This window comes from Camelus ferus, chromosome 21, assembly GCF_009834535.1.
Source record: "Camelus ferus isolate YT-003-E chromosome 21, BCGSAC_Cfer_1.0, whole genome shotgun sequence".
NCBI lineage: Eukaryota > Metazoa > Chordata > Mammalia > Artiodactyla > Camelidae > Camelus > Camelus ferus.
Window position 1 is genome coordinate 1,345,402 of NC_045716.1, and position 15,007 is coordinate 1,360,408.

At 43.9% G+C, this 15,007-nt stretch overlaps 1 protein-coding gene across 3 annotated transcripts in view; it reads right to left on the minus strand.

Annotated features, from left to right (window-relative positions):
* Positions 1–15,007, minus strand: part of RGL1 (ral guanine nucleotide dissociation stimulator like 1) — a 257,821-nt gene that overhangs the window by 58,941 nt on the left and 183,873 nt on the right. The gene's annotated exons all lie outside the window — the stretch shown is intronic.

Below are 15,007 nucleotides of genomic sequence, written 5' to 3' on the forward strand. Positions count from 1 at the left end.
GCTTTAGCTTTTGAAACTTACATAGTTATCAAAGGAATGTAAATTTAAAAATATATCTGCAGTAAATAAAAAAAAAAGATCTATCAAGCCATGAAAAACACAGAAGAAACTTAAAAGACACATTACGAAATGCAAGAAGCCAGTCTGAAAAGGCTACAAACTGTACGATTCCAACCAAATGACATTCTGGAAAAGGCACAGCTACAGAGACAACAAAAAGATCGTGGTTTCCAGGGGTTTGGGGAGAGGGAGGGAGGGAGGGAGGAATAGATGGAGCACAAGGGATTTTTAGGGCAATGGAATTACTCTGTGTGACACTATAGTGGTGGCTACATGTCATTATGCGTTTGTCAAAGCCCATAGAATGTACAACACCAAGCGTGAGCCCTAATGTGAGCTGTGGACTTTGGTTGATAATGATGTGCCCATGTTGGTTCATCGATTGTACCAAATACGCCGCACTGAGGAGGGGTGCTGAGGGGAGGGGAGTGTATATGTGTGGGTGGGGAGGGCTATGTGCAAACTCCCTGTATTTTCTGCTCAATTCTGCTGTGAACCTGAAACTGCTCTAAAAACTAAAGTCTAAAAATAAATAAATAATAAATAAATAAGATCCTGCACTGGTGATATCTGTTTGATAGGTAAATACGTGTGTGTGTGTGTGTGTGTGTGTGTGTGTGTGTACGCATATGTTCTAAATAGAAAAGTGATTTAACAGTGAATCACACTACTTAAAGCTCTCCCTTAATATTTAACATTTTTTTCTTTAGATTTTTAGGTGAAATTTGGCTGCTCCCCTCAGCAGGAGAATCCGGTCTTCGGGGACTCCCAGGCGGCAGGCTCCTCACGATCTCTGCGGCACGCAGCCCACACTCCCGCCCTCCGCGTATCTACCGAAGGGAGACGTGGCTCTGGTTTGCACAGTTTCTCACCTGAGCCGCACGTGAGCGCACAATGACCACCCCACGCTCTGCCTGTGGGTCTGGACTCTTTGAGGATAAGCGCTGCTGGAGAAGGGCTACGGACGTAACTCCGCACCCTCAAGGAGAGGCTGAGATGGACACAAGGACTGAAGAGCAGAACGCTTACATCTCGGCCACCAGGAGAGCAGCCATGGGCACACCGGGGCCAGGCTGAGCTCGCATCCCCAGCCTCGGGGTGGGGAAGGGACACAGGGCCACAATGTTTTAAAAAGCGATAGGTGCTTAAATTCTAAAATCGGTCTCATTACAAAAGCACAACCTAACTAAATAACCTCATCACACGCCTCCAACTCCACAGGCAAACAAGCCCATTGCAAACAAATACATCACGTTTTGCTTGGCTCAGAACATACATTTAGCAAATTCACTTAAATTCTTAAGGAGGAAACTTTATACTAACTTGTAATGCCTAGACTGTTTCTGCAGTTTCTCTTCCCATCAGTGAAGAATTGAGAGATTCCTTGGAGTTTCACAAACTGGTAATCTGTCCCAAAGTTTTGATAATAGAAATTCTCTAATTGATGGGGCTTACATTTTTAAAGAGCACACTTGTCTTCTACTCATGGGTTTAAGGGCCCCAGTACCCCTGTGGTTCCTTGTTCCCAGGATTTACTAGTCCTTTTAAAAATGAAAGCCCGCCATCTGGTTTGACCGAATGCCAGTCCATCTGGCTCCCCATCACCAGATTCCAGCAGGTTCTAGTTTGCGCCCTTAGGCACTAGGCGCCCCACCCCCGCCCCACCCCATCCACCTGCTCCCTTCTCGAGCTCATCAGCCTTATGGACTTCTTGGCCTCCCGAAGAGATTTTCCACTGGCCTCCGCCCTCCCTGTGCCTCTTCATTCTGTCCTGCACCTGCTATTTAGAGGCCTTCCGGGGCTACCCTTTGTTTTCCCAGAGATAAGAACTCAGATTAAAATGTACGCAGCCCCCGGTGGGCAAGGCGGGGCTGGGAAGTGGGACTCCTAGTAAATAAACAGAGTGGGATTTCTTGGCTCTCTCTTCGGCCACCATCATAGCGCGCTGTGTCCTCATGTTCCCTTGAAACAGACTCGGCGGTTTATCTCAGTAGGAGAGATGAGGTGGGTGCAGTGAAGAGTGGGGCTGCTGTGCCTGCCACGCTCCTGACTGGGGTGACCCCGACCTCCTCCTGCCAGCCCCAGTGACTAAATGTGGGTGTGATCTTCCTTTTGTCCCAGTCTGTGTTCGTTCATTGACTCTCCTTCTGGTCATCCTGGAAATACTGCATCTTTTATCTCCCAGCTGGAAGCTCAAGAGGTAGAAACAAAAGGGAAGCATTTACAAGGGAAAGACACACATTTTACTGCTCCTGATAGCTTTCTTTCCGGAGATGAGTGTACTAAAAAATTCCCTGACCTTCCTCCCCCTTGGCTTTACTTCAGATTCTCATACTCTGCTGCTCTTCCTCTACATTATTTTCAGGCTCAGGGCCTAGATGCTGGCTGGGATGCCACAAACACCCATCATGGTTCTGCTCCCAGAATGTGATGCCACAGGGGGGTGCGGTCAGACGGTGTCCAGGAGGACCAAGCCACTTACACTGGTGAGTAAGCAAGGTTCCTTCTCGTTCATTAACCTGGTACCATCTGCTCAAAGACCACACAGACACTTCTCCCCGCCAGCAGAGTGACCAGAGGCTCACAATCAGGACGAGCACGATCAGCTGGTAATAACTTGGAGACCAGAGAGAACCATCAACAGTAAGGCATGCGAAACATGGAACCTGCCTAAGTGTCCATCAACAGACGGCTGGATATACAGTGGAATACTACTCAGCCATAAAAAGAATAAAGTAATGCCATTTGTGGCAACATGAATGGACCTGGAGACCGTCATTCTAAGTGAAGAAAGCCAGAAAGAGAAAGAAAAATACCATATGAGATCTGACATGAAGGTGTGGAATCTAAAAACAAAACAAAACAAAACAAAACAAAAAGACACAAATGAACTTATTTGCAAAACCAAAACAGACTCACAGACAGAGAAAACAAACTCATGGTTACCAGTGGGGAAAGAGGGTGGGAAGGGATAAACTTCAAGATTTGCAGATACTAACTACTATATACAAAATAGATAAACAACAAGTTCCTACTGTAGAGCACAGGGAGCTATATTCATATCTTGTAGTAACCTATAATGAAATGGAATATATGTATGTATATGCATGACTGAAGCACTATGCTGTACACCAGAAACTGACACAACATTGTAAACTGACTGTACTTCAATTAAAAAAATAAATAAGGCATGTGTGTGTCAGCGCACATGGCCCAGGTACTCAGGCTCAAAGACGGCAGTCATCCCTGACACTCCTCTGCCCGGTCCACCAGCAAGTCCTTCTGGCTCTCCCTTTACAACATATCCTGAATCCTGACACCACTCATCACTTCCACCCCAGCAATGCAACAGCCATTAACTCCTCTCCTGGCTCCCGCCCCACAGCCACAGCGGTCCTGTTCACGCCGCTGCTCGGCTCAGGGCCCTCCCCGGGCTCCCACTGCTCTTTACCCGGAGAAAAGGCCGAAGTCTTACCCGTCTCACGAGGCCCCAAGTGACCTGCCCCTGATATCCCCGGCCACGACTCCCACACTCACAGTCTCCCCAGGCCTCACTGGCCTCCTTCCTGCTCCCCCCACACACCAGGCATCCTGCTGCCTCTGAATCTCTGCACTCGCTCCGCCTCGCCCCACGTGCAGCACCGATGGCACACGCCCTCAGCTCCTGCGGGTCTTTGCTCCAATGTCGCCTTAGCAGTGAGGGCTCCCCGACCACCCTGTGCAGAACCACCACTAACACCGCTGCTCCGTTTTCCTCCACAGCCTTTAACACCTTCCAGCATACTGTGTAATCAACATAGTTATTGTGTTCATTGTCCATCAGAACATAAACTCCGCGAGAGCAGGACTTTTCTCTCTGTAGAGCTTGAAACAGTGCCTGGCACCCAGTAGGCTGAGAACAAATGAGTGCTCCAGCGGGGTTCCCAAAGGCAGGTTCAGTTTTGTGTCTGCAAACGTACCATCTGGGTTTTTGCTTATGTAAGTGTCTTAACCCACCTGTGCCTTCATGTCTAACATTCTAGGAGGATAAGGAAGCTTGAGGACAGCTGTGATCACTGCAAAAATCTAAAATTAAAATGCAAAAGAGGAGGGAGGGTGGAGCTCAGTGGTAGAGTGTGTGCTTAGCATACACAAGGTCCTGGGTTCCATCCCCAGTACCTCCATTAAAAATAAATAAATAAATAAGTAAAACCTAATTACCTTCTCCCAAATAAATAAAATAAAATGCAAAAGAAATAGTTTTAAGATCTCAAAGCGGAGATCTTGAAGGTGTAAGCAGTATGAAAATGCAAAAAAAAAATGTATACACAGCTTTACAAAGGAGATGTTTAGAAGCAAGGTAAAATTAAAAAGCCTGTAACCCTCTGGAATTTAACAGACGAGCGAGGGAACAATTATTTGCCCCCGTGCCTTTCGTATCATTAAGGAGAATTAAAGCCTTACAGAAAAGAAAGTAGACTAGTGTTGGAATCAAGAACTCTTTAATGTTCAAGCTAGGTCATTTGAGAGTTAGTTCTACCAGATTAAGAGTGTTTCTTTGATGTTTCCTGGCCCCTCTCATAGCTTCCCATCAAAAACCCAAAGTCAAGTTCAATTCATTTACTCCAGGGGAGTAAATAAAGAGTGTGTATGTATGTGTTTAATTAATGAATAGCTACAGACAAACCTGTCAACAATGTCACCTCCAATTTCTGCAAAGCCTCCCTAGGATTTAAGATCAAAGTCCCCACCTCTTAAGAAGGCTTACCAGTGAGAAACTGCCCTTCTTCAAATGGTAATTCATAAACCTTAAATTAAAATACAAATTGTTGGAATGACTTTTTACATGGTTTCTCTCTCTCACAAGGCAAAAAAAGATTTTAAAATGTCTCCAAAACACAGTCTTAAGCAACTCCATAACTGCAGCCTTAAAATCACTAGAAAAAGAAAAAAAAAAACCCAACATAATGTTTAACTGGCTGCTAATGTTTCAACAGGAAACAGTTATTTCCAGAGGGGATGGATGTATTGTTTGCAGCCTATCTGGGGAGATAAAATGTTTACTGTGTGTTTTTGAAGGGAAGACCAGGGATACTTGCGGCTCCAAGAAATCTCAGGATAAAGCTATCCCCAGGGACAGCCTTTCTGGTGGGGGAGCCCTCTAGCCTCTGCTCCCTAACAGAGATGCCTCAGACACACCAGGCCACAACGGAACTAACCTGAAGAGCTTGCCAGTCTCCACTTGATTACGGCAAGAGATCCAGTAAGACCAATAACCGCAGTTAATGATTACTGAGCGCCCACTGTGTGCCAGGTGCTGTGCGAAGCTCTTCATAGGGGTTGTTTCATTTAATTCTCACATTAACCCTTATGCCAGAATTATTTTTATTTCTATTTAATGAATAAGAAAATGAGGCCCAGAGAGCTTAAGTCATCTGCCCCTGATGACATGGGGGGGAGGGCAGAGTGCGGTGGTAGAGCGCACGCTTAGCGTGCCCGAGGTCCTGGGTTCAGTCCCCAGTACCTCCATTAACAACAACAAAAATGCACAGTAACAAAAAGAGAAAAAAAAAAGAACAATCCCAGCTTAAAAAAAAAGACACAGCTGCTAAGTGAAGCAGGGATGTGAGCCTCGGCGGTGAGACTCCAGACAGAGCCCAGCTTCCGAGTCACTGCCTCTCAGACAGATCGTTGTTATTTGGTTGATTTATTCTATGTCTTCTGCCACCAAATGACAAATTCTTTAAGGAGAGAAACCTCGAGCTTTTCATTCATTCACTCACTCATCCGTTTGTTCACTCATCTAGTCCTCGTTCAATGAGTATTTGTTGCAGCCTACGTTCTGGGGCTGTTCTGGGATTTGGGGACATGGTAGTGAACTAAGCGAAGCCCCCGTTTTCACAGGGCACACTGCAGTGGGGGTAGATAAATGATGAGCTAATAATTAGTTACTACGCACTAAGTCAGACAGTAAAAAGTGCGATGGAGAAAAATTAAAGCAGTGAGGGTGCTCAGACGTGACTGGAGGGCCGGAGGTGGCTGCTTCGAATGAATGTCCAGGGGAGGCCCTGGACAATGTGACATGTGACAATGACTGAAGGCCTCCAGAAGGTGAGGGAGTGGGCCACAAAGATCTCCAGGAGAAGAGCCTTCCAGGTGGAGGGGAGAGCTGGTGCAAAGGCCCTGGGGCAACGGTAGGACGGTGTGCCTAAGAAACATCCAGAAGGCCAGTGAGGAAGGAGCAGAACAGAGTAAGTGGGGGCAGAGAGGAAACTGAGCCTGTGAGTGGTGGGGACAGATCATGAGGGCCTGGTGGGCCATGGTAAGGGCTTTGGTTTTGAGATAGGAAGGAAGAAGGGCAGGGCACAACAGCTAAAAGAATGAGGAGGGGGACACAGCCGTGAGAAAAACAGGATAGGACAAAACCCTGCTGGAACCAGCTAACACCAAGATGGTGCCAAGGACGACCCCTCCATTATACTACTAAAAACCACTCCCCTGCCATGACAGGCACCGTGACAGTTCCGGGGCTGACCACGAAAGGCCAACAAGTGAGCGCGTAGCCCAGTTCCTGAAAGTCCCCGCCCCTTCCCCAAGATAGCTAGAACATTCCTCCCACTCGTTAGCATATAAAGTCACCCAGCCCGCAGACAGCCCCACACCCAGGGGCCCTCTTGTCCGCCTTCTGCCTATGGAGTGTGTCTCTCCCTGAATAAACCCGCTTTCATTCTGCTTCGGCTCACTCTTGAATTCTTTCTCACTCGAACCCAAGGACGCTCACTTGGCGGAGTGTCCTGGGGTGTGACATTTCCCTCTCCTGTGACATCTCCACTCTTTTACCTTGCTCTCTGCCATATGTCCCGAGCCCGGAGTAGAGCCTGCTCTTAGCAGATGCTCAATAAACATTTGGTAAATGAATCAATGAGTGCCCTCTGCTGCCACGAATGAAAGAGAGGCTGGGGAGGGAAGAACAGAGAGGAGGCCGGCAGGGCAGGGGGACCTCACATGCAGCCGCTGCCTCAGGGGCCTCTGGGAGTTTTTGCTCTTCCAATCACCCCCAGCCCAGGAGCAGCTGAGGCTTTTTTCTTTAACTGACCCAGAAGAACACAGGTCAGGTATGAGAAAAATGTTCAGAAGCTGACCTTGACTCGGGAGACTGACACGGTGCAACAGTCTACAGGTGTCTGCAACACCCAGCGAGGCCTCTGTGGACTGCACACCACAGTCAGCACGAGGGTGGTTTTTAATCCCTCTGAATAATCTCCTCCATGGCAGGCACCTCTCCACCCAAGTGTGACCTGAGAACGGGGTCATGGCCACCAAGTCTACCTTGGAAAGGTCCTGTTACCCCCGGGGAGGCACTTATTCAAGGAGAAAACAGAGGTCAAAGACAACAAGGCAAAAACTCCTTGTTCCCTAGCAAGAAAGGAAGGGGCCAGCGATGCTGAACAGAGAACCTGGCGGGTGCTCTCACTCACAAGGTCTGCCTCTCTGTGCAAAGTTTCCCCATGACTAGACAATGCTAGAAGACCCAGCAAGAGCCCCAGTTCCCCCTCTAGGCCTTTGCTGTGAAGGGCCCTGCCCGCTTCTTGCCCTTCGACTCACCACGTTATCTCTGTTAGTCCCTGACAGTTAAGACAATGCTGACAGCAAAAAGTACCCAGTGTTTCTGTGCCACGTGACAGTTACCAAACGCCACGAGATTTCCCCTGAGGATAATACCTTCACCCCCAGCCCCAACCCACAGCTGTCTGAAAGGGAGACCAAGAAAAGAACAAAGATTTCACAATCACTATGGACCAGAGAAAGAAAACAAAGTAGTGTCTCTTGCTATAACTTGCTTCTCATTCACATGTAAAGTTATATCTTAAGTCTGATAGCTTTCATGCCCTTGCCATAAGGTTTCTTCCACTTCCTATTCCAAGTCCTGGTCACCCACTTCTCTTCCTCCCCCAGAGCTCAGGGGCTAACCAGTGCCTCCTCCTTCCACATGTAGGTTGTAACAGTTCTAAACCATCCATTGCAAACCTGTCTTGTTAGCATGCTACAACTGGACAGAAGAAGTAGGTTAGGACTGGGGGGAGGGAGCTGGTGGCACCCTGACAATCACAGAATGTGTTAAGAAGTCGGGATTTTCCTTGCATTTCAGATGAATTAATACATTATTAGCAAGTCAGCGCGAGCCTGCGGCTCGGTTTTCCCCAGCCGCAGAAAGCTGCTATAGCAGAGCTCTTCACTATGAACAATGCTGTGTAAAACCAAACACAAGGACGCTGAGTTTCAGATCACGGCATCCCACCAGTTTTAGATCTGCTTTTCTCCCCTGCACTTACAAAAGCTCAGTATAACATCAATTTATCTCAATTGGTGCTTGCTGGCAACCTTAGTAGAGACCAAAAAAAGGGAAAGAATTAGGACTAGGAGTCTGATGTCATTCTCAAGGGCTAAGTTCATCAAAAAAAAAAAAAAAAAAAAAAAGAAAGAAAGAAAGAAAGAAAAAAAAAAGAAAAGAAAAAGAAGAACAGAAATATCAAATAAAAGTAATAAGAAAAACATAAAATTAACTCAAAAATAGCCAATCCCTTTTCCTTTTCAAGTTTCAGAGACATACTTTTTTTTAATCATTAAATTTAATGAGATTGATGAATTTACTTTTCAGAACCATACTTTAGATACTTGCCCCATCCACAATATAAGCCAGGAGTGGTACTCTCCTTGGACTCATAGTGGCCACCTACGTGTTCCCTGCCATCCATGCCTGGGAGCCTTTGCTTGGAGAGTCATAACCGCGGGCCCCTGGGTGAGCTTAGGGAACCGTAGGGGTCCCCAAGCCATAAGCAGTCCGGTAACGTGCTCTTTTTTCTCTAGAGAGAGCCCACACTGTGTAGCAGGTTCTTAAAGGGGTTTATCATCAACCCCTCCCACCAACTGCTAGAAAATGGTCAGAACCACTGCTTTAGATGATCAAAGCTGAATTTACAGCTTTCCAGGAACCACTCAGAATGTATGTACCTTGCCTTTCAGGTTTTTTTGGTCAGTTTTGTTCTGTAGTTTCCAAACACAAGCACATTTAAAAAAGAAAAAAACCTGCTGGTATTCTTTTCTTAAAAAAGAAGGATGTCCTGTCTCCCTTTGCCAAGTGAAAAAAAATTTTTTTAATCAACTTCATAGAAACATTTTAATCTCATTTCTTTCCCAAGCTGGCCTGCTTGGATCTGGGACGAAGTCTTTGACAGCCAGTGTCCCTTTAGGGTCTCCTTTAACAGAACCACCACTGTCGTCCACAAAGCTGGGGCCCTGCTGCCCCACGGCACGTTTCCATGGAGAATTCCCACAGCGCTGCCGGGTGAGAGGCAGGCCCATTTAGCCAAAAGTGAAGATGGGCCAAAGGCAACCAACCCAGCAGGCAAGGGAATTTATTTCCATTTGCCCTCACGTGATTACGGCTGAATGTAATTCTAAAACAGCACCACATTAAACTTTTCTGGTTAACCCACAGCAAAGGCACAGCTGCAGGGAGGAGAGAGTTAACAGCGCTTGTCAGGCTGAGGGTAACCACCGTGCTTCTGGGGCTGAGTGTGGGGGCCACGGCTGAACGCGGCACGACGCCGTGACAGAGCAAAGGGAAGGTGAGCCCCCACCTGACCTTCAACTTCCCCGAGCCCACGAGCACAAGATTTTTGGGGTCAGTCTCCCTGACAAGAATTCCTTGTCTCCTATCAAATTACGAACAACCTCCCTAATAGACCAAAAGTTTATTGATGATATATTAGTTTTCTATTGCTGCTACAACAAATTGCCACAAACCAGTTACACAAAATTAACAGAAGTCCAACACGTCTCCTTGGGCTACAGTCCAGGTGTCAGCAGCACTGTGATCCAGAAATTATAGGAGGTAATCCGTGTACTTGCCTTTTTTAGCTTCTAGGGGCCGCTTGCATTCCTTGGCTCAGGGTCCCCTTCCCCAAACTTCAAAGCCAGCAACACAGCATCTCTCCGATCCTGTTTCCATCCTCGCATTTTTTTCTCTCTCTCTTTTGCTTCCATCCTTCACTTTTAAGGATGCTTTTGATGACACTGGATCCACCCAAATAATCCAAACTAATCTCTTAGTTAAAGGTCAGCTGGTTAGCAACCTTAATTCTGCTTTGTCACGTAACCAAATACATTCATAGATTCCAGGGACTAAGACTGGACATCTTTGGGGTGGGGGCATTACTCTGCCACGGGCGGGAATGTAAATCATTACGGACGTTGTATCTTCTATAGTTTTATGAGCTAAACTCTTTTTCTCCCCTCAATAAAGCAAGAGCATAGGACCTTTCACGATGGACAGGCCCTACAAAAGTTCTCAATGCTCTTTCTGATGTTAGGAGCATTTCAATACCCCCAAAGATTCTCATAGCCCTTGTTACAACCCTCTTTTTCTCTTCTATCAGCAAATACTTTCATCTTTCTGATAGTCACAAGGAATAAGTTCAATTTATCTTTCATCAATCTGCCTTTTTTGAAAAAAATCCTGTAACATATACACCACTGAAGGTGTTCTTGCCCATGTGGTCTCAATACTTAAACCTAGAGAAAACCTATTGAAACTCATCTGCTATAACAAAAATCTTAAGAAACGGGTTTCATTTTCTAATAAATTCTCACCCTAGTCAGGATTCCAGTATGTCTGCATCTAAAGCTAAAAAGGGAACAAAGCAATGTTAGGATTTCCTGAAAGCTTTCCCACTCTATGAATGGAATGCGCATCCTGGAACCAACTGACCAATAAATCTCAACTTTTTCACTCATGGGTGGGACAAAGGATTCAATGGCTGAATCAACCACTCTGTTCGTTTCCATCTGATTTTGTTGGGATTTGAGGAGGGAAGTTACTAAAATAAATGAAGAATGGCATGGCATTCTCTTGAAAAACGTTCCTATGTAACTAGTAGAATTTAGACATAAATAACTCTGACACGAAAGGGTCGGGAAAATCATATTAGTGACATTTAATGTAAGTGTTACTGTTGTAAGAGACAAGCACCTGGGGGTGACTTACAGTCGTCACCAGCATAAGATGCTGTGAGGCCCTCTAAGTAGGTTCAGTTCCAGGATCTGCTCCCTAAAGTGTTCTCTGCTCATAAGCCCCTCTCCTTGGACCTAGAAGAGCAGAGGAAAGATACTAGAAGCCTTGTCTCCTACTGAAAGAGAAGGAAATAATAGAATCCAATGAGCACTGCATGCCAGCATGCATCTAGGAATATTTGGCAAATGCCTAGTCTAATTACAGAACTAAAGTTTTTTTAAAAGCTTAATTAATTTTAAGTGAGGTTTAACAAAAAATAATTTGAAACATATTGTAAGCAACTCAAAAATGCCAACCCAGCTTCTTATGCTAAGGAAGCGTTTGAGAGCTGAATGGATTTGTGTTCAGAGTTTTTGAAAGGAGGTTCACTACAACCACCTCACAGCTCTCAGAGGAAGAGGGGGAGGAAGGTTTTTCTTAAAAGTACACATTGAATAAAGAAAATGAGAAGATAAGCTGCAGACAGGGAGAAAACATTTGCAAAAGGCATATTTGATAAAGAACTGTTATCCAAAATGCACAAAAACTCTTAAAACTCAACAATAAGAAAATGAGCAACTTGATTAAAAAATGGGCAGAAGAGGACTTCCAGTTTCCAGTCCATCATGTAAGGAACTTAGAAGTCCCCACTTTAACCTAACAACAAGGTAAAAATCTGAATAAACTGAAAGGTCAACAGCTCTTCTTAGATCCATCAAGAAGTCAAGTCACAGGGCAAATACTCATCTGCTAAATCTGAACAGATAGTCAGGCAGATACAGAGGACCACAACTTAACAGAGCAGAAATCTCCATGGGAACCAGCACCAGGGTAGGAAAATCTGAACTGTAATTGATGCATTGCTGCAGGTTCAGTGTGGACAAGTCTAAGAGAGAAAAACTCCAGTGGGACCCTGTCATAGGGGGGCCACCACACTTTTGTGAGTTTTACCTCCAGGAGCTTGACCAGGTTCTGAGAGTTAATACAGGAGAAGTCTCCTTGTGCTTTCAGCAAGGGGAGGGGAAAAGGAACCATTCTGAGATAGACCAGAGCACTCCGTTCCTCTAAACAACACCTGCCCTCAGAACAAGCCATTTTATCAGAATCTATCCTGCTGGGGTTTTATCAGAGCTTAGCCTACCTAGGGGAAGGAAAATACCTGACTCTAGTCTTCTCTAGCCTTCCACATGAGGGAAAGGAACCCTCTTATCTCCAGCTCCATCGAGCCATCCTTTTCCTAAAGGAGGAAAGAAAAACAACTAAGAAGCACTAATGAAGTTCATGATCCAGAGGTACAGGCCAATCATAAGACTAAAACCTAATCATAGGACTGTGGAACACTCCCCACCTCCCCTACCTCCCACGTTGCAACTTCATTACCGAAGCCCAACTTCCTTTTACCTGGTACATCATAGCCACCTTTTATCAAGAAATTATAAGGTATGCTAAAGGGCACAAAACACATTTTGAAGAGACTAAACATCAGAACCAGAGTCAGATATAGCAGAAATGGCAGAATTATCAGACCAGGAATTTATTAAAACAAACAAACAAAAAACTATGACTAATATGCTAAGGAATTTAATGGAAAGAAATAGACAACATAAAAGAACAGATGGATAATATAAGCAGAGAGATGGAAATTCTAAGAAAGACTCAAAAAGAAATGTTGGAGATCAAAAACCCTGTAATAGAAATGAAGGCTGCCTTTTATGGGCTCATTAATAGACTGGACATGGCTGAGGAAAGAATCTCTGAGTTTGAGGATAAGAAAATAATAGTTTCAAAACTGAAAAGAAAACAAACAAGTAACAAAACAAAACAAAAAAACTCAGAAAAACCAGAAGAGCATATCAAGTACTACAGGACAACACAAAACATGTGACACATGTAACAGGAACACTGGGAGGAGAAGAAAGAGAGGAGAGAACAGAAGCAACATTTGAAGGAATAATGACTGATAATTTCCCCTAAATTAACATCAGAAACAAAACACAGATCTAGGAAGCTCAGAGAACACTAAGCAGGATAAATGCTAAAAATACTACACCTAGGTATATCTTATTCAAACTTCAGAAAACCAACAATAAAGAAAAAATCTGGAAGGAAGCCAGGGGAGAGGAGAACAAACATCTTAACTAAAAAGGAGCAAAGATAAGAATTAAATCTGACTTCTTTTCAGAAACTATGAAAGCATGAAGGGAGTGAAATACTTAAAGCACTGAGAGGAAAAAAACCACCAACCCAGGATTCTGTACTCTGCAAAATTATCCTTCAAAAGTGAAGGAGAGATAAAGACTTTCTCAAACAAAATATGAGGGAATTTGTTGCCAGTAGCTCTGCCTTGCAAGAAATGTTAAAAGAAGTTCACAGAATAGGAAATGATATAGGTCAGAAATTTATGCCTACAAAAAAGTCACACGAGAAGAAAGAGACAAACTGAATAAACCTATATTATTAAAGAACTGAGTCAATAATCAGTAACCTCCCAAAACAGAAAGCACCATGTCCAGATGGGTTCACCGGTGGATTCTTCCAAACATTTAGTAAAGAAACTACAGCAATTCTCTACAATCTCTTCCAGAAGATACGAACAGAGGGATTACTTCCTAACTCATCCTATAAGGACTCCAAAACCAGACGAAGATATAAGAAAAGAAAACTACAGGCCAAGATCTCTCATGAACACAGATGCAAAAATCCTCAGGAAAAAAGTAGCAAATTAAATCAAACAACATGAAAAAAAATTATACACCACAACCAAGAGGAATTTATTCCTAGTATGCAAAGCTGGTTCAACATTTCAAAATCAGTTAATGCAATCCACCATATCAACAGGCTGAAAAAGGAAAATCACATGATCATATCAACAGATGCAGAAAAAAACACATGACAAAATCCAATATCCATTCACAGTAAAACTCATAGCAGACTAGGAATAGGGGGAAATTTCTTTAACTTGATAAATAACATCTACAAACTCTACAGCTAACATCATACACAACTGTTAGAAACTCAAAGCCTTCCCAGTTAACAAGGATGTTTCCTCTCACACTGCCTTTAAACACTTGCACTGGAAGTCTTTGCTAATCAAAAAGACAAGAGGAGGAAATAAAAGGTATAGATTGTGAAGAAAGAAAGAAACTGTCATTTTTTCAGATAACACAACTGTCTATGTAGAAAACCTGAAAGAATCAACTAAAAACTTTTGAAACTAATATGCAGATACAGCAAGACTGCAGAATACAAGGTTAACATACAACAGTCAATTGCTTTCCTAAATACAAGCAATGAACAGTGGAATTTGAAATTAAAACATATTACCCTTTATAGCAGTGCCCCCTCAAAATTAAAATACTCAGCTATAAATCTAAATATAAATATACAAATCTATATAAGAAAACCTACGAAACTCTGATGAAAGTTATCAAAGAACTAAATAAAGGGAGAGATATTCCATGTTCATGGATAGGAAAACTCAATGTTATCAAGATGTCATTTCTTCCCAATTTGATTTATATAGATTCAGTGCAATCCCAATCAAAATCCCAGTAAGTTACTTTGTGGATTTTGACAAATTGATTATAAAGTTTATGTGAAGAGGCAAAAGACCCAGAATAGCCAACTCGATATTGAAGAATAAAGTCAGAGAACTGATTCTGCCTGACTTCAAGACATGTTATAATACTACAGTAATCAAGACACAGTGGTATTGGTGAAAAGAAAGACAAAGAGATCAATGGAACAGAATATAGGGTCCAGAAATAGACCTGCATAAATACAGTCAACTGATCTTTGACAAAGGAGCTAAGGCAACACAATGGAGCAAAGATAGTCTTTTCAACAAATGACGGGTGACAGAACAATTAGACATCCTCATGCAAAATAATGAATGTAGACACAAACTTTGGACAT